This window comes from Talpa occidentalis, unplaced genomic scaffold (assembly GCF_014898055.3).
Source record: "Talpa occidentalis isolate TD23 unplaced genomic scaffold, MPIMG_talOcc4v2.1 talOcc4.9, whole genome shotgun sequence".
NCBI classification, from domain to species: domain Eukaryota; kingdom Metazoa; phylum Chordata; class Mammalia; order Eulipotyphla; family Talpidae; genus Talpa; species Talpa occidentalis.
The window spans coordinates 107,344,429-107,366,472 of NW_023605305.1; the positions used below are offsets into that span (position 1 = coordinate 107,344,429).

The following is a 22,044-nucleotide window of genomic DNA, read 5'->3' on the forward strand; positions in this document are numbered from 1 at the left end:
CCTCATCAAAGCCCTCAAAGAGCCACCAAGAGACATAAAGAAGCAGAAAGACATTAATTAAGCACAGTGGAAATAATCCCTTTTGATGAGATTGTCAACATTTGTCTGGCAGATGAGGCACTGGTTCGTCTCAGCAAGATAACTCTCTGGAACCATGAAAGAGATCCTAAGGATTGCTCAGAATGTGGGCTGGAATGTGGTGGCCTCCAACCTCATGGCCCTTAGAGGACATCGACAGTGGTGTGGTGGAGTGCCTGCTAGTTAAGCTGGCTAAGGACTACAAAGGAAATTAGAGTGCCCGCTAATTGAGTTAAGCTAGCTGAGAACTACAAAGGAAATTATTTCAATAAAAGATCATTTGGCATACAAACAAGAAGGAGAGTAGACAAAGATCTCAGACCCCCTGACTTTTCTCAGTGTGATAGGGCTAAGCACTGCCTCCTCCAGGGACTAGGAACTCAAGGCCAGCTCCTGTGTCTTCTGAAATCAAACTCCTGTTCCATGGGAATCTCCTATACCGTGTTCTACATCCCTTCCAGGGAAGCTCTCATCTGAAGATTTCCCACATTTTGGATTCAACCCAATTCAGACATTTATTCTTCATTTAACTGGAGGCAGAAGCCATAGTTACACACCTTTTCACTGAAGGGCTTACATGGGTTATTTTGTGATGACCTGAAGGTAGGGTTATGACTCCAAGCCATAACCCAAAGAGGATGTTCATCCTGCTTTCTTATGGCTCCTATAATGACAGAACTGGCAAATGAGAAAGCACACTGCCCCAGCAGGCTCATCACATTTGGTCCAGCTTTCTGGCAAAGCCACTGTTGCTCACTAATCCCAATGCCTGCTGTCTATACAGCTCATGTCGCATTAGGTCTAGATTGGGTTTAAAGTCTCTGATAATAATAACAATAAATACTTAGCAGGTGCCATGTCATGTCTATTAGTTCAGCTATCGCTCAGGCATTTTTAAAAGCAGATAGCTGATCCATTTTACATATTTGGAAATGGAAACATATGACACAATTCATAGGTGGCACAGCCAGGAATTGAAATCACCTGTCTTGAATTTTAGAGCCTGAATCCTTAACAAGACTCTATTTCATGAAGTTCTTGCAATTCTTCCTCCAGTCATTCTCTAAACACCAACTTCCTCTCTTCTCTTTCCAGCCCCACCTATAAATGTAGAGCAAAAGCTGTTGTTGCTATAGCTTCCCAAGATTTTAGAATAACTTGCATAGGTTGAAGGGAGAGGTGGGGTGAGACGAGATGGTTAATTTTGCTTCAGTCTCCTGTCCCATTCCAAACAGTTCTCTCTAAGCATCTTATTCAGCTGCCATATTTCCCCCTGGAGTGAGATTCTTCACAGTATCTCTCCAGCCTCTTGGGCAGTTTCTATTTTTGTGCCAAAAACAGCATCTCTTTGAAAGGTAGTGGAGACAAAGCTTCCAAAGTAGTTCTTCTATGGATCTTTATGTAAACACATCTGAGGGCTTTCAAATGGAGAGCTATGACTCCCAGAAAGAGTTTGATTCCCTTTCTCTCCATTTTCCCAATGAAGGCAGATATCTCCCCGATCCCAGACAAGTGGCTCACATACTCAGCTGGCTGAGAACACCCAGATAGGCTGTGCATCAGCATGATCTCGGTCCTCCATGTACTGACCCTGCTCCCCTTCTTTGCCTTACTGTTGCCTTGTTGGACCATCACTGCTGAGCATGAGAGGTGGGGTGGGAGGGCCAGGATTGGGTCCCTGGTACCTGTGTCTCCCAGGGTCAGGACAGTTCTGGCCAAATTTAGAGGCACAGGAAGAATCAGAGTCATTGAGAGGAACTAGGCTCAGGCTCAAGGACTGACAAGGCCAGGCTGTGGTTGGTACAATAACAGCCTTCAATGATGCTTCTCTGGGAAACCACCCTCCAACAGGACAAGGCATGGTCAGGCCTGAAATCTGGACTAGACCCATAGGCTGGGGCCACGGAAGCCAAGTTCTCTCTTCCCATGAGGCTGCTGGAGCGTCAGGCCAGGAATGCTCTGCTGCAGCCTTTGGGACAGGATTGGGACAAGGTTTTCTCAGCCTAAGCTCTCCCCACTCTGTTTCTATCACTGCTGAAAAGAGCAGAAATAGCTACTCACTTGGTCATCCTTCATCATGTCCCCCCAGGTTACATCCGGTAAGAACAGAGTTGGACCCTGAGCGGAGTGGCCCCAGGGAAGTGGTGCTCCGGAGACCAGATTTCTCCTGCCCCTTTCCACACTCGCTGAGTTTCTGCTCTGTGCCTGACACCGCTGGGTGCTGGAAGGTCAGACATACCTGGGACACGCCTGTCCTCAAGATGCCCAAAGGCCAATGGGAAACAGACCTAGAACAAATATAAGCCACGTGCTGCTGCTGTTGCAATGTGCACAGAGGACAATGGTGGGAAGATGAGGCCCTTACGCTGTGGCCTGAGTTAGAAGAGGCGTTGAGAAGAGGCCTGCGGAGCTGGGTCTTGCAGGATGTTAACTTGAGCTGGAGATAACAGGTGGGGAGCTGCGGTTTAGGCTGGGAATGGAGAGCTGGATCTACACAGCCAGTCTTCCCTTTTGTGGTTTTAGATGAGAGATTCTGGGTGGCCAGGACAGTTCTCAAGCAGGAGGATGAGAAGAAAAGCAGGAAATATGGAAGAAGCCCTTCACGGATTTATCACATAAAGGAGAGATAAGAAACTGAGATGGCTTAAAATCTGACTCCTCCATTTCATACCCCTCAGGGTGTTGTCTTGGGTCTGCCTCTCTCTCCTCTTCTTTCCTCCACTTCATGCCAGACTGAAGACTTGTGGGCTTCCGTGAGGAGGATTCTGAGAGAGCCGTTTTCCTGGTTGAGGGCTCTGCAGGCATCTGAAGAGCAGTGGGGTCCCTGAGTAAGAAGGAACTAGTTTTATTTATTTTTTATCAAAAAGGGCCTTGGAGAGACACAATGAAGATGGAGTGTTTGACCTATGAATTTTCAGTAGCATTTATAATTTTCTCTACGGTCAGGGAAAATTCTTCCTTGAGGCTGATTTGTTATGTTAAATGACCCAAAGGATTCTGACCTGCTTTCACTAAATTTTTTTCTTGGCTCTCTTCCAGTATTGGGAAAACAAGGGAGAAGGCTGAGATCACAGAGCCTGTTGAGAAACCTAATTACAGCCATACCCTGAGTTTAGAGGCCTGCCTCTTTTTCCAGCAAACATCAGCACTGCCCTAGCCCTAAACCTGCGTGTCTTAGGGAGATCATTGTAGAGAGGAATTAATCATGGCTTCTTGCTCTTTCCAAGAGGAAGTAGGTTCAATGCAGAAAAATGAACATGAATTCTGTAACTTCGTGGCGGTTATCAATAGTATTATAATTAAGAATTCAGGTTTTAGAAATAGTTAAACCCAAGATTCACTAGATTTCATTACACTTATTACTAGGTTTAAGGGCAATTTTCTCAAACCAATTTTTTCTAACTAAAAATGTAATATCCATTAAAATAAGAAATAAAAATATTATGAAAAACATGTAGTGTGGAAAGCAAAAAGTTCGCTAATTAAAACTTTCATCCCTCATGATATGCACACCTCAAGCATTTTTAACGCTTGTAAAAATATTTTTTAATGCTTGTAAAAATATTTTTGTCAAATTGTCATATTTACTATCTAATATTATTCAGCCTGCTTTTCCCACCATATCCTGTATATCTTTTTATGTCAGTATATAAAGATGCCTTTTAACTGGTGCATAGTATACTATGTGTAATCATTTAGGCTAATTATTTAACTTTAAGTCTCCATTCCTCATGGTTTCAATGAGGATAATAATTCTTTCTTCATGGAATTATTGTGAAGATTAAATGAGTTTTTATTTGGAAAGGGTTGAATACAGTGTCCATAGTGTATAAATCACTCAAATAATGGTGATAATAAATTAGTTTATGTCTCATATTGACATCCCAAGGGCCTGTAATTTCCATGCGGTCCTGACTCATAAAGTTAAGTATACAAAACGAACACAAGTGTAGAAGGAATTGATGACCAGATATATTTATATCACTGCAAAGGGGACTAACATCTTGCATTGTGGAGGCTAACACTCTTTATTGAATATAGTCCTTGGACAAGATTAATTGAAAGATAAAAATTACTTTGGATCTAAATTATCTACCATGGCATAAATCCCAAAGGTGTTTGCCTAATTTTTTTCCTTAGACATTGTAGACATAACCAAAGCTCTGAAAGGACTAAATTGTTTGTGCAGTGCCAACTCACTGCCCCAACAAGCTGGGGTCTATGATTCTTAACTTTGATGCGGTGGCACAATGGAATGGAAAGTATATTTCACTTGCATCCACCAAATGGAAAGTATATTTGACTTGCATGTTTCCTAGTAGAGGTCTGAGATCTTCTACCCACTGCATCTTGATATTGGAGTCACTAAGAAAACACACACATGCTAGCACTGGTGGAATGATGCTTTCCTCACACTGAGAAGAAACAGAGCAAGAGCAGCTTTAGTAGGAATGTTGGTCTCCCTTGGTCAAGGGTCACTCCCAGTAGTCAACCAGGGCAGATGGCCTAAGCACACCCCTCTGGTGTTTCTCCCCCTTTTCCAGGTAACAGATACAGTGGTGGCCAGGTGCCATATGACATATATGCTTCACACAACAAGAGAACTGGTTGAGTATAAACAGAGAAAGATATTCTCACCCAAGTCCTGCAGAGGCTGTGAAGATTCTTAATCTCTTATAAGAAAATGTTCCAGGGGCCTCCCCAGTGGCACAGAGGGTTGAGCGCTGCACTGTGAAGCTGTCTGCAGCCTCTGCAGCACGGGTTCGATTCCCGGGTGGCAAGGGAGAAACCCACATGGCGCGCAGACCTCTCCTGTCTCGCCCGCTGTTCCCCTCAGCAGTGTCTTCGGTTTGTCTGCCTGTTGTGCTCCCTGCTCTGTCTCTGGTGAATTCTCTCACCCTCCCGTGCCTCTGGCCTGTACCCCAGCTCTTGTATAAATAAATCTTTAAAAAAAGAAAAAGAAAATGTTCCAGGGTCAAAGCCCATTCTTATGTGGCCCAGGGAGGGTTGAAAGACTGCATGATTGAGACCACCTTTCCCAACAACTTAAACAAAAAGACATACTGGAACCTGGGCTCTGCCACTAGCAAGCCTGGATGAGGAGATTTGGTTCTCTCAACAGTAAAGTAGGACAGAGAGCTACCGTATCTCCCAGATAATCTGTGTGGGTTAGGGAAGATAATGAAAACACCTAAGAAAGGGCATTATTCATATATTAAATACACGAATCCATTGTGTTACATAATTAATCATTCATGCTTTTAAGCAGAAAGTGAACTTAATGTGTAAATGAGAAGCTGGGGGTAAAGAGGGTTTTGCCATATTTGTAGAAATATGACAAGATTCTACATTCTGCTATGGGTGAATTGTAGCTCTGGCCTTGTCAGCTGTCTGGGTGGAGGACACTGAGGTTGTTCTGGGAGAGAAACACAAGGACATGTGAGCTTACTCATACACTTGAAATATCTGTGTATCCCAAGACAGTCTGAGTAGAGAAAAATGGGTGACATTTGGATCACTGTAAGGAAGAATTTGTTCATCGGCAGAGCTGCTGATAGAAGGACAAGACCCCACAAGTTCACTGTCATGAAGGGTGTGTGAGCAGAGCTTGGGTGGCCACAAGTCTTAGGTGTTATGGGGAGATAAGCCATAAATAGGTGGCTAGGCCAGATGCCCTTTGAGGTAACCTGGGGCCCTGATATTCAACAATACCATGGTGAGTCCTGAGAAGCAGAAGCAACTGCATGTTTTACTGGCAATGACACAAATACATAAAAGGAAAAGAACTTTGGAAAGTATTATTCATCTCACTGCTTAAAGTATTTTGGTTCTTTTCACGCTAATACAAATGCAAAATTAACACGTTATGGGTTGAATTGTGTACCTTCCACCCCCAAAATATATATTGGCATCTGATTAACTACAGGAAACTCAGAAGATCTTATTTGGAAATAGGGTCTTTACAGAGGCAATCAAGTTAAAATGAGGCCATAAAGGTGCTAGCCCCAAATTACTGGTGTCCTATGGTAATTGGATACAGAGACACAAACAGAGGGAAGCCTATGTGAAGACACAGGAGGATACCATGTGCAGATAAAGGATTACAGTAATGTATCTATAAGCCAAGGGACTCCTAAGGTTACTATAAGCTAGGATAGAGCCGTATAACAGATGCTTCCCTGGCACCTTCAGAGGGATCATGGCCCTTTAACTCATGGATCTTGCACATCTGGCCTCCAGAATTGAGAGACAATAAATCTCTGTTGGTCTAAGCTACTGATATAGTGGTATTTTGCTACCACAGTGAGAGGAAAGAAATAGGAAATTGTCATATTATTGTTCTAGGTGCCGTGGCAAAGAAAAAAAAAAAAACATGATATACATGAAGAAAAAAAGAACAAAACAACGCCTACCAGAGTAAAAGTGGTAAAACATTCTGAGGAAGGTAAGACAATCTATAATAAGGGGCAAGCTTGACCATTATAAAGTGACCAAGTGTACAGATAATTACATTTTTATATGTGTGGAAAAACAAAACCACAACAGCAAACACATTATGCATCCCTCCAACCCCAGAGGACGTTTAAGGGTTCTTTAACTTCCAGTCAGCTTATTGCTGTCTTTCTGTGTGGAGTGTAGATCTGACTGTAAGATAGTGAAAGGAGGTCACAGCTGCAGCTGTCAAAACACTCCCTAGGTGATGTAACTGACTGTAGAAGGAGCCCTGTCCTGTTTCTGTCTGGGTTTGGGGGCAGAGACAGAGTGTGGGTTTCAGCCTCACTTACTTGTTCTCAAATTCACGTGCCCTCTGGGAAGCACCAGAATAGCTCTGTGGAAGTTCAAGCTCCTTCCACACCTCCCACAGCCAGCGAAGGTGTTGCAGGGCTGGCAGGGTGTGGTGCTGAGCATGGGCATAGGATGAGGGCAAGTATTCTGGGAAGAAGAAAGAACTGTGCCTCTCCCTTCTTCTTAATCAATCCCAACACTTGTTATCTCTTCTGCAATTGTAATTTTTGGAATCTTAGACCTGGAAGCTCTGACATTCTAGAACTCTTTGTAGAGGAAAAAACTGATACATTTTAGGAGTGGGCATGGGGTTTTGATGGCATTGTGGGCAGGGTTCAGAGCTAGGTGAATCCCCCCTAATGTTTGTCCCCCTCATAGTATGGAGGCAGAAGCACCCAAGGAACAGTAGCCATATGGAATAGAGCATCACAAGATGATTAGACTCATGTAAATGTGAACTGGAAAATGTGACTTTTGCCTCAAATGGATCACTAATGTCCTCTTAAAACCTAAATGTAAGCCTTAAGATATTTCCATGAGCTGGCCAGCTCTTTTTTAAAAAAGGAAACTTGGAAAAGGAGGGAGGGAGAGAGAGAGAGAGAGAGAGAGAGAGAGAGAGAGAGAGAGCTAGCTTACCCAAAGGTGCCAGGTCTGTCAGCAACATGTGCCCACAGATTCATGGGAGAAAGGCAAGCAAAAGAGGAGTGGGCTGATACCTTTAAATATAGTGATTCTGCCCATGGGGAAATGTGCTCCAGTTAATATATTAGGCCTTGATCACCAGCCACAATAGCTCTCTGTTATTTTGGGGAGAAATAAGCAGTAGGAGTGAGCAGAAAGGAGGACAGAGAGGTGGGTTGAGGGGAGAGAGAGCCAAGGTTGTATAAGAAATATATTTGGTTTTGTCCTGGTTCCTGGCTTGAAGCTCCTAAAACTTTTGGAATTTCCTAAGTGACAGGAATATCATTTACTATTCATAACCCAAGCCTTTCAATCACACCCAAATTTATGCTAATGATGTGACTTAGATGGGGTTCCTATGTAGCCTATGTGGAAGCTTCTTTGTCCAAAGAAGCCCAGCAGCACTAGCAAAGCCAGAACAAGAATGAAAATATCCTCACTCCCAGATCACACTAGGAAGCAGCATCAAGGAACAAATCCTCTGGGATCAGAACAGTAGTTCTTGGACAGAATGTGGAAGGCCAGCCAGAGACTTCTCCATATGGTCGAATCCTAGTGACCCATGGTAGGAATACGCTGAAAGCCGGAGAAAATCTACCAGTTGCATTGGTTGCAAAGAAAGAAGCTTGCTGATTCCTCTAGGGATACACAGTGACTAGGGAGTGGTTTGCCATCTGTGAGCCACCATCTTAAATATAATGAAATGGAGACCATAGTTAATTCACTTTTTCAGGTTACATGGCTGGGAATTTTACCTGACTATAAGGACCAATCTTCCCACCTTTTAAAATCCATTCTAGGGGCCTCCCCGGTGGCGCAGCGGTTGAGCGCTGGGTTGCGAAGCTGCCCGTGGCCTCTGCGGCGCCGGTTCGATCCCCGGCTGCTCCCCGGCCACCGGAGGAGGGTCCCACATGGTGCTCAGACCTCTCCTGCCGCCCGCTGCTCCCCTCAGCAGTGTACTTCGGTCCTTCTGCCTGCTCTGCTCCCCGCTCTGGCTCTGGTGAATTCTCTCACCCTCCCGCGCTTCTGACTGTACCCAGTGCTTGTATAAACCAACCAAACAAACGAATAATAAATAAATAAATAAGACATGCCTCTAGAAAATTAAAAAAAAAAATAAAATAAAATCCATTCTGAATTGTGTATGGTAATCCTCCAGAGAACTTCCTCTGTATTTTACAGTGATCTTGTTTCATACGTGCATACTTATGCTTTGTTGGCCTTATGAGACTGGAAACTCCTTGAAGGTAGGTCCTCATTTTCTTATTCAAATGAAATGAGAATTATGTGGGGCTCTGAGATACACATTGCAATTATTCATTTATTTAATGGTCTCTTAATAAATGACCACAAGGTACTTGAAACAGAGTAGTAAAAAGATTTAATTCTTGTCCTAAAATTCTTGTGAAAACTTTCATGAAAGTGTTCTCTAAGCCTGTGTCTCTTTCATTTTGTTCTGTTGACCTTAGTGATTAATAAATCACATGGTCATTCCAGTAAGTAATCCCAGGAATTTCATCTCTTTGGTCTTAGAGATAAATTGAGTTCTACTGTTGATAGGATTCATCTGGATTAACCCCCCCCCACCCCACCCCGGAGACGTGATTTGTAAAGTAGAACAGAAAACAATAAACCATGGCCTGTAAAGACAGACAGGTAGATTTTAAAAAGTAGCCATAAAAGTCAGGCAAACTTGACTCTAAGTGAGCAGGAATTCCAATCCTAAAGTGGGGAGTAACCACCAAGCACATAGTCCTACATCTCAAGATCTGGGTCAGCAAGGCCACATAATATCAGAATGACCCCATGCGTAAGGTACATGACTATTGAGCTTAGTAAGAACATAGATATAATAATTTTTTCTGTTAAAGTGACTGCAATCAGTTCACAGATCTGGAGTGTAGCACTGGAGAAGCCTTGACGTGGGGCCGCTGTCCTTGGTGCTGAAACAAACGCTGTAAATTGAATTGCCTGTTATTTCTCGGTGGTGGTGGTGGTGGGGAGAGTGGTGAGACAGAGCGCTCCATACCACTTTCATTGGTAAGGAGATGGTGTGATCAATATTAAAATACCCCGATATTTCCCTCATTGACATGAGAGCATCCTGGGAAGTCACCCTTATCTCCTGCAGTCTCCAACATAGCAATTGTACATCTCAAGAAAGGTTCTTATAATCTTTACTGGAAGTATAAAAATTATGCCTGACTCTAAAGCAATTCTTTTTTTCCTTTTTTTCTTTATTTATACAAGCACTAGGTACAGTCAGAAGCATGGGAGGGTGAAAGAATTCACCAGAGCCAGAGAGGGAAACAGAACAGGCAGACTGAAGAAGTACACTGCTGAGGGGAGCAGTGGGCAGCAGGAGAGGTATGCGTGCCATGTGGGACCCTTACCCCATGGCTGGGGATCGAACATCCTGCGGCCGGGGATCGAACAGGTGCTGCAGAGGCTGTGCTCAACCACTGCAGCCCAGCACTCAACCGCTGTGCCACCGGGAGGCCCCTGACTCTAAAGAAATTCTATAGAGTCTTTTCCTTGTACCTTGCAGGCCCAAGATTCTTTGACTGTGATTTACATCCAGAATAATCAGGTTGACATGTTTGTGGTCTTTCCCACTACATAATAGGTCCTATTTTCATATTCTCTCATTAATCTCAGTGTCTGGTACAATATTGGCATGGTGGGTGCTTAATAAATTCTCTTGGAGATAAAAACAAAGAGTTAACTTATTATCTGTGGAAAAGATGTAGCGTAAATATCATTGACTGGGGAGGACTACATTTTCCTCTGTACTGTCTCCTCAGCAAGGAATGATTTACAATAATAAATCATATCAAACCTTTACCAAATGCTCAGCAACAACACTACTCTATTGCAAGACTGAGGATGGTAGATGGAGTGAGAAGCCAAGGCCCAAGAAAGTTAGCCAATGGATGTGAGATAATGATGGAAATGTTTCACATTTTCTCTAATCTCTTCTAAGTATTATATCCACCCCAGCTGATCATCACAACATGCGTATGAGGTAGATGGACTAAACATTGGAATCCCTATAAATATATAAGATTGAGGCTCAGAGATGTTATGTTTTGGACAACAAGAGAATGTAAGTTATAGCTGCTCTTGAAAAGAAAATTGAGGTCTCAACCTCCAACCCAGAGTTCCTTACACATGCTTAATAGAAACCAAAGCAAAAATAAGATCAAAGCTTGGGAATGTTAGCTATTCCATTTAATAGTCCTCACAGGGTCATTGGAAGTTTGTGGGGTCTTTGAGGGGAGATCTGATAGGAACCACCCCTTCTCAGCTTCAGGGATGCTCTTCCTCTCATGGGCTAATTAAAATGGCAGAATTATCTCTGTGTGTGTTCATTCTGTTTGGCAGGCTTGATTTAGTTTAGATAAGTCTTGTTTCCTGCCTCAACGCCAGACCATTTTATACATTTTTTAAAATAAAAGTTTTAGTTTTTTGCCTTGGTTATTCCTAAAGTCCAGTTCTTGTTGTGGATTCTTTAAATTTTGGTCCCCAAATAAACAGATTTAGTCTGTATTGAGTACCTAACATTCATTTATTCATTCAACACTTAATGATATTTTACCTTGTGAGGTGTGCTTTGTTTCTTATTGGGAAGGTCTTAGGGGACCACAAAATGATTAAGTCCTAAAGGGGCTTACAATATTGTTGGGAAACATGTATAAAGCTGTGAAATTTGTGTAATATAATAAGAACAATTTAAGGTAAAAAATATCACAAGGCAGTGATTGATCACCAAGTAAATGGTGCAAACTAGAATGCTATGGTCTTGAGATTTTATACATTGCTTTCAGGAGATTGAATTACAGCTCAAGGGATGAACTGGTATAGAGAAGGCGCTAACAAAAAAAATCTATCAAAATGCAATGAGAGAGATCACCTTGACAGGCAGTCTTTGTAGAAGAGAGGAGGAGACACTAGCTGATCCTGAATCCCCTGGCATAAGAGGAAAAATCAGACAGTTTTGAGACAGAAGTAAACTATTGCTGTAGTCTCTCTAACATTAAGTAGAAAAAAGAAGCAGAGACATAAAATTTTTATTAAAAAAATCATGAGTCTGTTTTGTTCTCTCCTCCAGGGCCAGGGATGAAATGGGATTCTGATAACCCAGGACCCTATTCTTTTGGGGTTCACAGAGGATCTAGTGGGAATGCACAAGGGGCTATGGAAGGATAGAGAAGAGAGTGCTCAGCTGCTTTGAGGGTCAGTAAGGGCCTTCTAGAGGAGATGATATTTTAGTCTAGACCTATAGTTCAGGCAGGAAATAGCTCATTAATGGGACTAAGGAATGTGAGAAAGATTGTTTCAAGCAGAGAAAACAGCTTGCATTATGGCCCAAAGTGAAAACACACATGATCTATTTTTGCAAAAGGTAAGTTTGTTTTCCTGGAGTCTACTGCTTGAGCAGTTAGTCACAGAATTGAAGCTGGAGCAATAAGCAAGGGTCACAGCCTCCCTGGTGGTACAGGGGTTAAGTCTCAGCACTATCAAGCTGTGACTCATGACTGTGGTATGAGTTTGATCCCCAGCCAGGGAGGTAAGCCACATGGCGCAGCAGACCTCTCCTGTCTCGCCTGCTGCTCCCCTCAGCGGTGTATTTCAATAGATCTGCCTGTTATGCTCCCCATTCTGTCTCTGGTGAATCCTCTCACCCCCCACAACTCTGAACCATACCCTAATTCTTGTATGCATAAATAACAAAAATAAATCTTTTAAAAAAATAAACAGGGGTCAGATCATGAAGAATCTTAGTCTTTGGAGACAAAAGCAGGGCCTGGGGAAGAGAGGAGAAAAACACATTCTTGAAGGGTTTTATCAGGAGAATGTCATGAGATTTGCACTGATAAAAGGTCTCTGGATGCTGTGGGGAGAGTTGATTGACAGGGGCAGGTAGCCTGATTAGGGGCCTGTTAAGATCATTCAGGCAAGAGAGGATGGAGCTGAGGAGAGCAGGAACAGCAGGAGCGTGGAGAAGTGGGCGGGTTTGACAGATATTTAGTAGTCAGACTCTGAAAGATGGATGATGGGTTGGACGTGGAGGGTGAGAGAGAGGGAAGAGTTGAAGATGCTTCTAGGTTTGTGGGTCTAAATGTATTGCAGTTTCATCCTGCCTGTCACAGAGTCTTTGAAGGAATTAATCTGGGCAGAGACTCTGCAAGTGATTGATTTGGTTGGATGATCTGTAGATGAATGCACACTTTCCCCACCACCACCTCCATCACTGTCCTCACATCCAAATTCTGTAGCTCATTTCTGTCATGAGATTTTACCTGAGTCCCAGGAAAACTCCAACTGGGGTGAAAGGTGATAGAGTTAAAGATGGTCATTTTGTTCAAGCTGGTTTTAATCATCTTCCCCAAAATATTTATTTTTAGAGCCTTTGGTCTGATGTACAATTGAATTCCCTTTTCTAGATTTGCTGCTCACAGTGATAAACCCATGTTATTTGAAGAAATTAACAAGTAATTCTCTGCTTTGTGGCTAGCAAGGAGGATCTTTCATTACTCAACTGCTAAGAGAATATGACCCCTTGCTAAGTGTGCCCACGAAACTTTTCCTAACAGATAGGAAGAGGGAACCAGGAAAGTCAAAGTGAATCCGAGGGCAAGTTAGGGAGAATTAGGCAGCCTCAAGGACAGTGCAGGTGGGGACCTCGGGAGAATTAAGGAAGGCTTCAGAGATGAGGGCAGCAAGAGGAATGTGTTAACGCTGGCCTTGGTTTCCTTCAGGTGATAAAGGATGGTGGAGTTTGGGAATCGGAGAGTGGGTTAATTAGGGCAGCAGACTCATGTCTGCAAGGGGGGGGATGAGAAGGGGTCAGCACTGAGAACAGTGGGCGCCGGCCTGTTTTTTTCTTCAGTAGCTGATGTTTGACTTTCTCTTCCCTAAAATGCAGGAGTGCTCATCTGGGAGACTGGGCCATACAGATAAATCTACCAAACAAGGGGGAAGATGCAACAAATGGGGAAAGACAAACCTGTTAGATGAGGAATGTGAAGATCCCCCACTCAGTAGCAGATGAAGTGAGACAGCTGAGAACTAACCAATCACAGAGACAGGTGCAGCTTTAGAATAATGAGGGAAAGAAGGTCTATATTCCCTGAGACACGACTCCACTTTGGCTTCCTTGCCCCTCCCTGGCCTGGTTTCATGGCCTGGGAGTCCCGCTTTATTTCTGTTCCTTTTCTCCTCAATAAACTTTTTCTTTCTCTAAACAAACCCGCCTCTTCTCGCTTGCTTGTCTGAGCGTCTGCAAAGTTCCTGCTGCGGCTTCGTGAGACACCAGCCCGTGGTGGTCTAGTGGCTGGGGCTCAGCACTGCAGCCTGGGATCTGTTTCTGGCTGAGAGACTAGGCCTGACAATTCTGGTATCAAAAGCTGACGCAAAGGGTGGAGGGGAATCCCCTACCCCCTTCTCAGATGAAAATCTGTCAGAAGCAAAACAAATATCATAGCAGAGCTGTCATCCCCCACACTAATGGAGCTGTGTCAGTGAGCAGGAGCCAGGGGAGACTGCAGAGAGGTACCTGACAGATGGCCCAGCTTCCAGCAGACAGAGCACCTGCAGCCCCGTGTAGGCACCAGGGAAATTATACAGGTAATTAGCCTGACTCGACTTGGGCTCTTGGAGGGCAAAGGCAGGCGAGGCCAGAAGAGGCTATAGACAGCACCTTCAACATGCTCCAATCACTTCAGAAAAAGCCCGGATGACTTTTCTGTTGTTTCCCTTTCTGCAGGAGAAACCAGGAGGTTGTAGCTTTAAGACTGCAGTCAAAATGGCACTGCTGCTGGTGGCATCAATTTTGTGTGTCTCTGAGCCCGACTCACATCCATTCTAAGCGCTTTCCCCACACACTGGGGTGAGGTGTGACAGAAGTGTGACAGAGGCCCTTGTTTCTATCAGCTCATGCAAACATTCCAAAAAGTCTATGCCTCTTGGCAGGCACCTCCCTCTTGCTGGCTGTAGTGGGGGAAGTGCCCCATTTGTGAGCTCCTTCTCATCTGGGCAGCATTTCACAAAGCACAGCCAGGCTGGAAGTGGTTTTCAAAGATTCCTTTGCTCAAGGAGGTGGTGCAGCATGGAGAGGCGCTGCTGGAGGACAGAGGACAGGCTCCGTGTCCCATGGGAAGGCTCACACCACCCTCCTGCGGCCCACAGTTGGGAAGGGACAGGCAGGTGCTGTCAGTATCTGCTCGGTCACTTAGTCGTATGTCACAGAAGTGATGGGGCATGAAGAATGGGATTGGAAGAATAAAAAGTTCATTTTCTCCATTTCTGAGCCATGGAGGAGGCTGGGAACTCAATGAGGTTGAATCTCTGACTCCCATCGACCTTTTGTCTCAGATCAGAAGCTGAGCCCAGGTCTATATGGGGAGACCCCATAAAGTGGATAGAAGGAGCCCAGGTGCTCTCATTAGGGAGATTTCCAAACCCCGGGGTTAGTATTCTCAAACTTGGCCTCCTGTGCTAATCATTTTCACAGTTGGTTTCAGAGTCTCTGGCTCTGACTCTGCAAGTAGGGAGGGACCACCTGCGCTGTTAGAAGTGTTCCTTGAGGACACGGAATATGCAAGGATGCCTGAGAACCATTGTATTTAAGCAGCTGTTCTTGAGAATCCTGCATTTCTCAGCAGATGAGAGGCCTAGGGACCCCGGGGTGTGGGTGTGTGCCACGCTGTGGTCTGGGGTGCTCAGCGGGAGGATGCGGTGCTCAGCGGGAGGATGTGGGAGGCTCACCCCAAGCAAAGAGCCGGCAAAGAGCTGGCCAGGCAGCGTCAGGTCCCAGCTGGAGATGCTGAGGGAGTTGTCAGGCCTCCTCAGTCAGCCAGAGTGCAGGCTCTGATTCAGAAATGTCAGGGTTGCTCAGGAAGCTTCTCTTGAAAGCTTCTTGCTCCCAAAGAATGAGATAATAATTGCATTGAAAATTCTGGAGAAGCAGAAGGCTTGTAGAACACACTGGAAATTTTAATCACTTTCTCAGAAAGGCTTTGATTAACATTCTTTCTAGTCCTTGCTAGGTGTGTCCTAAGCCTCTCTCGCTCCAGTTGACAGGTAATTAGTGTTCTGGCTGGGATGGAGGGGCAGGCTGCTCAGAACCAGCAACATCATGTGGATGGGGGCCCAGCAGAAATGGTAAAAGCTGCCAAGGGGACACCTACTCCTGTCCCCCAGGACCACCCCGAGGCTCAAGCACCCCAAGGCATAAGCACACCGTATAAAATTTCACCCTTGCTCATGCTGTCTTCCCAATGCCCAGAATGCCCTTCTGTGCCTTCTCTGCCACAAATTCCCACTCATTTCTCAAGACTGAGCTGAAATGGCACCACACTGGTATCTTTCCACCCACCCACCCACCCCCAACCCTGGCAGAATGAAACCATCTGTGCTCACCTCTATTATGACCATTTGCAAAAGGCTGCATAACCTCTGGCATGTGGTTGGGACTTGATAACCATTCTCCTCATCTCACCCTTTCTTTGTGCATCTGCCTCCTCTTCAGGATAAGAAACAAGTTTACACTTCTTGGTATTCTCTAAAATAATACAAAGCCTGGGCTAGGAGGTACTCAGTAAATATTTGTTGAATGAAAACAATGAATTAGTCAGAGAAGGTAACCTGGAGGGTGGAAAGAAATGACTTGCCATGCTGCTCAGAGTCCTCCTAGAATGTTGGTTTATCTAAGATTTAATCTAAGAACTGAATGGAAGGAGTAGTTCCGATTGCAATGCATAAATTCTGAAGATTCTAGCCAATCAGAGCTCACCTAGTTCTGATGTCATACACTCTTGGTTGTAAATGGTAGTGCTTTATGCTGGATTAGTTTATAGTTCAGAGGATTTGCCTCTTCATGCCTCAGTTTTTCCATCTGCAATGTGGGATGGAGCAAATCGTGACTGTAATGAGTAATCCTACCCCCTCTCCTTCTCTGATACATCTTTAGAAGAAGACAGCTGTCACTGGAGGTGGGTGTGTATAGCTCTTAGGAAAACAGAGCCATTTGTTACACGAAGCAAGAAGCATGAAGGATTTGAGATGGAGAAAAAGAATCAGAATTATTTTGTTTCTTCATCTTCCTCTGACATCACATTGTGCACTAACTTACTCTACCCTGCAGCCAAGAGCCTTTAAGTCTGCCCTGCAACAGCATTCACTGTGCTGCTAGCAAACTGCCTCAGAACCTTCTACATAAAGCAGGATCTTTGGCACCACCTGGGAACTTCTTTAAAATACAGAATCTCAGGCCACACCCAGATCTACTGAGTCAGAAATGGAATTTTATTAAGAGCCATAGGTGACTCATAGGCATTAAAATTTGAGAAGCACAAGCGCTGAAAAGTCTCAAAAACATTTGGGAAGTGAAATGAGAAGCAGGGAAGAATAGATGTGGAGGACATTAAAAAGACATTCCTCCATTGAGATGAATTGAAATGGAATGAATTTTCTCATGGAAATAGCTGGAAAAGTGCTGTGGTCAGCTGCTGAGAGAAAGGGAGGAAGGGCTTTTATTTAGTTATAGAATTAGTCAGGGGGTTGGCAGAGAACAGGAAAACATCCATGTGTGAGCTCAGCCCAACAGTGAGGGAGGCACCTACACAGGCCTCAGAGAAGAGTTGACAGCTGCCTCAGGCCTGCCCTGCCCATACCCCCATCATGTCCACCCCTTCGAACATCCTCCATAGCCAGACACCCAGGACATTGCCCGGGAATGACAATGGTATGGAACAGAGTCAGTGTATTCGCGTTCGGTTTGACAATGACTTTTCCTATTTTCATTAGTTGCAGTGTTAGTCAGAGATCTCCCCTCACCCTGCACCCCTTAGGGTTGAGTCTGTATTGGGGGACTCTCTCTCTTCCAGCTCATTAGACAGTATAGCCTTAGGGTTCCATCTAAGTCCAATCAAATCAGACAAGTGGTTTTGCTGTGAGTCACAGAGACATTAATCAAAACTTTGTAAAGAAAGAGCCGCGCGCATGAGGCTTGGCTGGTGAGTTTGGAAGTGGATCTCCTGAGTGCAGAGCCCAGTGTTTGCCCCTGTGGGGAACCTAAACGGAACAGGAGTTAAGGCCCTGCCCTTAGAGTTTATATTCAGGCTAAGTAATCTAAAACCCCCAAGAAAGAATTACAGGGGGATAATAAACAACAGCCCTATACTTGGATAGGAGAATTTAAAGTTTACTGAAAACTTTGGAAGATAGTGGCCTCCACTACTGCTGGTAACTACTATAAGCATAGGTACTGTTACTCCAGGTGTGCCAGCAGGATTAGTGTGCAGGACAAGTGTCACCCTGGCTCCACTGGCAGCATAATAAATCTCTTCTTTTTGTTGTAGGGCCACAAAGAAAGCCAGCTTCAGGCCCCCAAAAGTTTGGGGCTTTAGCCTGACTACACTGTTCCCTCTGGTAGGGAGCTCTGGCTAATAACACATACTTGAAGTCAAATTGTCGAGGCTTGAATCCTATCTCTGCACTCACCAGCTGTGTGATCTTGGCAGATTACTTAGCATTTCCATGTTTCCAGTTCCTCTCAAACCACAGATGAACAGATTATTGACAGAAAAAATCTAATCCGTAAAATGGAAACATCTGTGATGGTACCTCTCTCAAAGGTTGTTATGAAGGTTAAGTGAATTAATATTTGTTAAGTGCTTGGGATGAAATTTCAAAAATATATTTCCTAGTACCCTTGTTATATTAAAATAAGAAGGCAAATAGGAAACTCATTCAGTCATATAAGTGACTATTTTATTGTATGGCATGTTGGGCACATTGGATTTGCTATCGAAAGTCACTCTGGAGCACTGCCATCATTTGCTTTAAAATTTTAAAATAATAGCACATTGTGCTTTCTACAAAATTTATAGTCAACTCCTTAGTTCTCACAACTACATACTTACTAAGCACCTTACATATAGGATGTCATTTCACTCCTAAGATATATCCTTAAAAACTCCAACTTTGGTCAACACTAAGGGCAAAGTAGCCATCACTGTCTTGTCTCTAGGTGTCCTTAAAACAAGAACTGTTGCCTCTACTACCGATCTAGTTCTTGGTAAAGATTAACCGGGGGCAGCAGGTCAGTTGCTATCTCTGGAAATATCCTCTGGAAACATTAGACATCATGATTCTTTCAGTTGTCTGAAAATGATCCAAAAGACAGTTCTATGTCAAGGGCAGGTAAGAGAGCACAGAAGTTAGAAGCAGAGGCTTTGCAATCAAACAGACCTGAACTGGGGTCTGTACTCTACCTTTACTAGCTATGTGACCTTGAGCGAATCCTCTATCAACCATCCTCTCTTTCATTCAACATACATTTATGAGGATCCATGGAATTCTGGGCTGTGTTTTAGGCTCTGAGGATACAGCAGGGGACAAAAGAAAAAACAATCTCATCCACATACACCTTATATTTTGCTGACTTTGTGACTCAATTTTTTCATTTAAAATGAGAAAAAGGCAACAGATGTATGTGATTGTTGTAAGATTAACTGGAATAATGTAGGGAAAGTGCGTAACATAGTAGTCCTGGGACATATTTGAAAAGTAATAATGTCAGGGAAAATGCAAACACCCTTCTGAATTTAATATTTTTCAGACATCTCTTGACTGACATGATCGTGTAGGAGAATTATCTGCCAGAATAGCAATGATTTCTAGAGAGGCTGTACCAAGAGGTAAAAATACAACCAAGATAATTTATGATAACCATTTAAAAATATTTATAACAATCTATAAAATAAATTGAGAGAAAATTTCATTTACATCTTTAACCACGGAGCCAGCATTACTGGCCATATAACTGTCCATGCTTCATTGTTTATCTCAGTCTCTTAATCCTTCAAATAGACAGTCTACATAAGATCAAAAGTCAGCATCTCTGTTAAGCTTATTCTAAGCCTAAAATCTAAAATCTAAAATTTAAGTGCCTTAAATCTGATGATACCATAATAGTAATAGAGAGATTAAGTGGATAAAGAAGATTAAGATGAAATGAACCTCTCAATTCAGAACAGATACTACCTATATCTGTAAATTGTTTTTCTGTCTTCTCTCCTGTTACAGTGGATAGACACTGCTGTGTTCAATAAAGACCAGCCCCTTAGATATCATTCCGCCTCTTCTTTCTGCATTATAATAATTTTCTTAGTATCTGCTGCTCCTAGACTATAAGCTTCTTTGAAACAGGGGCCACGTTTTTCATTTTACATCCTTTATTCATGCCATGATGCCTGGAACAGAGCTGACTTTCAATATATACTTATTGAGTTGAATGAAATTATATTGATTTCCTCTCAAGTTAAAGATCATCAGATTATTGCCAGATTGTTAACTAAAATTAAATCTAGCTCTGTCATCTCTTGATTTTGCAAAGATTTCTAAAAACATCAAAATAACACATTTGGAGTAGAATTAAGCTAAATCCATTCAAAGATTTAAGTTGAAATCTTTTTACAAACAACATATGTCATCTCAAAAACACAAATTTATGATAGATTCCTGTGACGAAACATTACTAAAATCAGAAGAATTAGACCTCTCTAATAACAGAACAATTCTAACATTAAATGGCTCAAAATATCCTTTCATTATCTACCACCTTTTTTTTTTACCTTTTTTAAACAACTTGGCATAAATATTAGATCATGTATTTGCACATTCCCTACTTATAACAAACAAGGAGAAACAAACAAATACTATATTTTAGGGCAGACCTGATTTTGTAATTTTCCATTGAGTGTGAATAATAAACTTTAAAAGCTTCCCAAACTTTTGTTATTTCAGGAAGGTTAGTGAATGGGGAGTTAATTTTGAAAAATGAAAAGTAAAAATTTAGCCTGGAAAATGATGGCTCAGTGTAAAGAGTTATAGAATAACTCAGTCAAGAAATATTTACACAGTACCTGCTACTCATACTAGACTCCATCTAGTCTGATGGATACAGAGGCGAACCCTGCTCTTTCAGAACTGAATTCAGGTTGGGGAGCATTTGTTCAAAGATGTTCTAATACTGGAGCTTCTTGATCCTATGCAAATGTGCAAAGCCCCTTTCAATCTATGAGTTCTAAAGATTCAGAGAAATTTGTAGGGAAAAACATAGTCAAGCACAAAACAAGTGCTTTGATAATCTTCCCCAGGGTAGGGCATGCCTACTTGTCCTATATTTACATAAATAAGACAGGCTACTTGACCGCTCTTCCTTAAACAGAAAGATGTGTCCTAACGTGACTGTCTGCATCTATCTATACTGAGAGTTGGCTGACAACATTCCTGTGAAATTAATGAAAACAACAATAATTCCTGGTCACCAGAAATCTCAGTAACACATTTATCTCAAAAGAATCATAGTGAAAACTAAAGAAGATAATGTAAGTGCCCAGCATGATACCTGGCATGAGATCAGTATAACACACACACACACACACACACACTCTCTCTCTCTCTCTCTCTCTCTCTCTCTCTCTCTCTCTCTCTCTCTCTCTCTCTCTCCCTTCTTCAGTTGCTGAGGAATACACTGCCACTGTCCCTGCTTCTCAGGGAGAATATAAATCAGGCTCCTAATCATTCAGCACATGCCGACAGCCCCACCTCCTGCACATCTGGCATGGAAAGCATGTGAATCCCTCTTTAATCAACAACTCAGAATAATGGCATTTCCGACCCTCATCAGAGAATTCAACCAGGAGTTATTGCAATGCAGATCGTGCCAAATGCTTACTGGGGACAGTTGACATCTGAGAGAAACAGCCTAATGGATATGTCATCTACGTGTATCCTTCCAAGCCTTTTCTTTGAATTAGCAAATCATCAGAACATTTACCTGGACTATATTATCACAGTTCTTCAATATTTTTTGTTGAATAAAATGTGCTGCTCCTTTATCCACTTTTTAAAGAATTTATATTAAAAATATCTACCTGGCACGGGACCTGGCTAATAGTAGATTCTTACTAAGCATTTTAATATTGAAAGGGCAAATCTAAACAAGAGTGATGGTTTTCCCCACTCAGAGACAGCCACAGAAGAAAATAATACTCATTAGAATTTCCTTTTATTCCTTCTCTCTAAGGAATTCTCTTCACCCATCACATTTTAGCTGGATATCACCTTTTCTTTGGTAGGTCTGTCCTCACTTTCCCAGGTAGGGTTCTGAGGTCTTTCTGCCTGCTCTTACCTCTTCTAGCATCCATCACTTTGCTTTTGTAATTGTTTGCATTGTTGTCTCCTGGCAGGACTGTGAGACACTTCAAGGCATTTTATCTTTGTAACTGCAGTGTATGGCAGAGTCTGGCCCAGAGTTGGTTAATAAATGTCTGAATGTCAAAAGAATAAATAAAACATTTCAGTGTCCTTACATAAACACTATCTAAGCATTTCTTCCTTTAATTCAGAAACAAGAAAACAATATTTCCAAAACATTTTTGCTGTGTTCCTACTTTATATAAAACACTTTCCTAATATAAAGGGATC

At 42.9% G+C, this 22,044-nt stretch overlaps 1 long non-coding RNA gene across 1 annotated transcript; it reads right to left on the minus strand.

The window, feature by feature from the left end:
* Nucleotides 1–889: 889 nt before the first annotated feature.
* Nucleotides 890–16,244, minus strand: LOC129145107 (uncharacterized). The gene is made up of 3 exons (XR_008550184.1): nt 15,970–16,244; nt 2,140–2,902; nt 890–1,179 (listed from the first exon to the last, which is right to left on the minus strand). It is a non-coding gene; the product is annotated as an uncharacterized LOC129145107 (long non-coding RNA).
* Nucleotides 16,245–22,044: the final 5,800 nt, after the last annotated feature.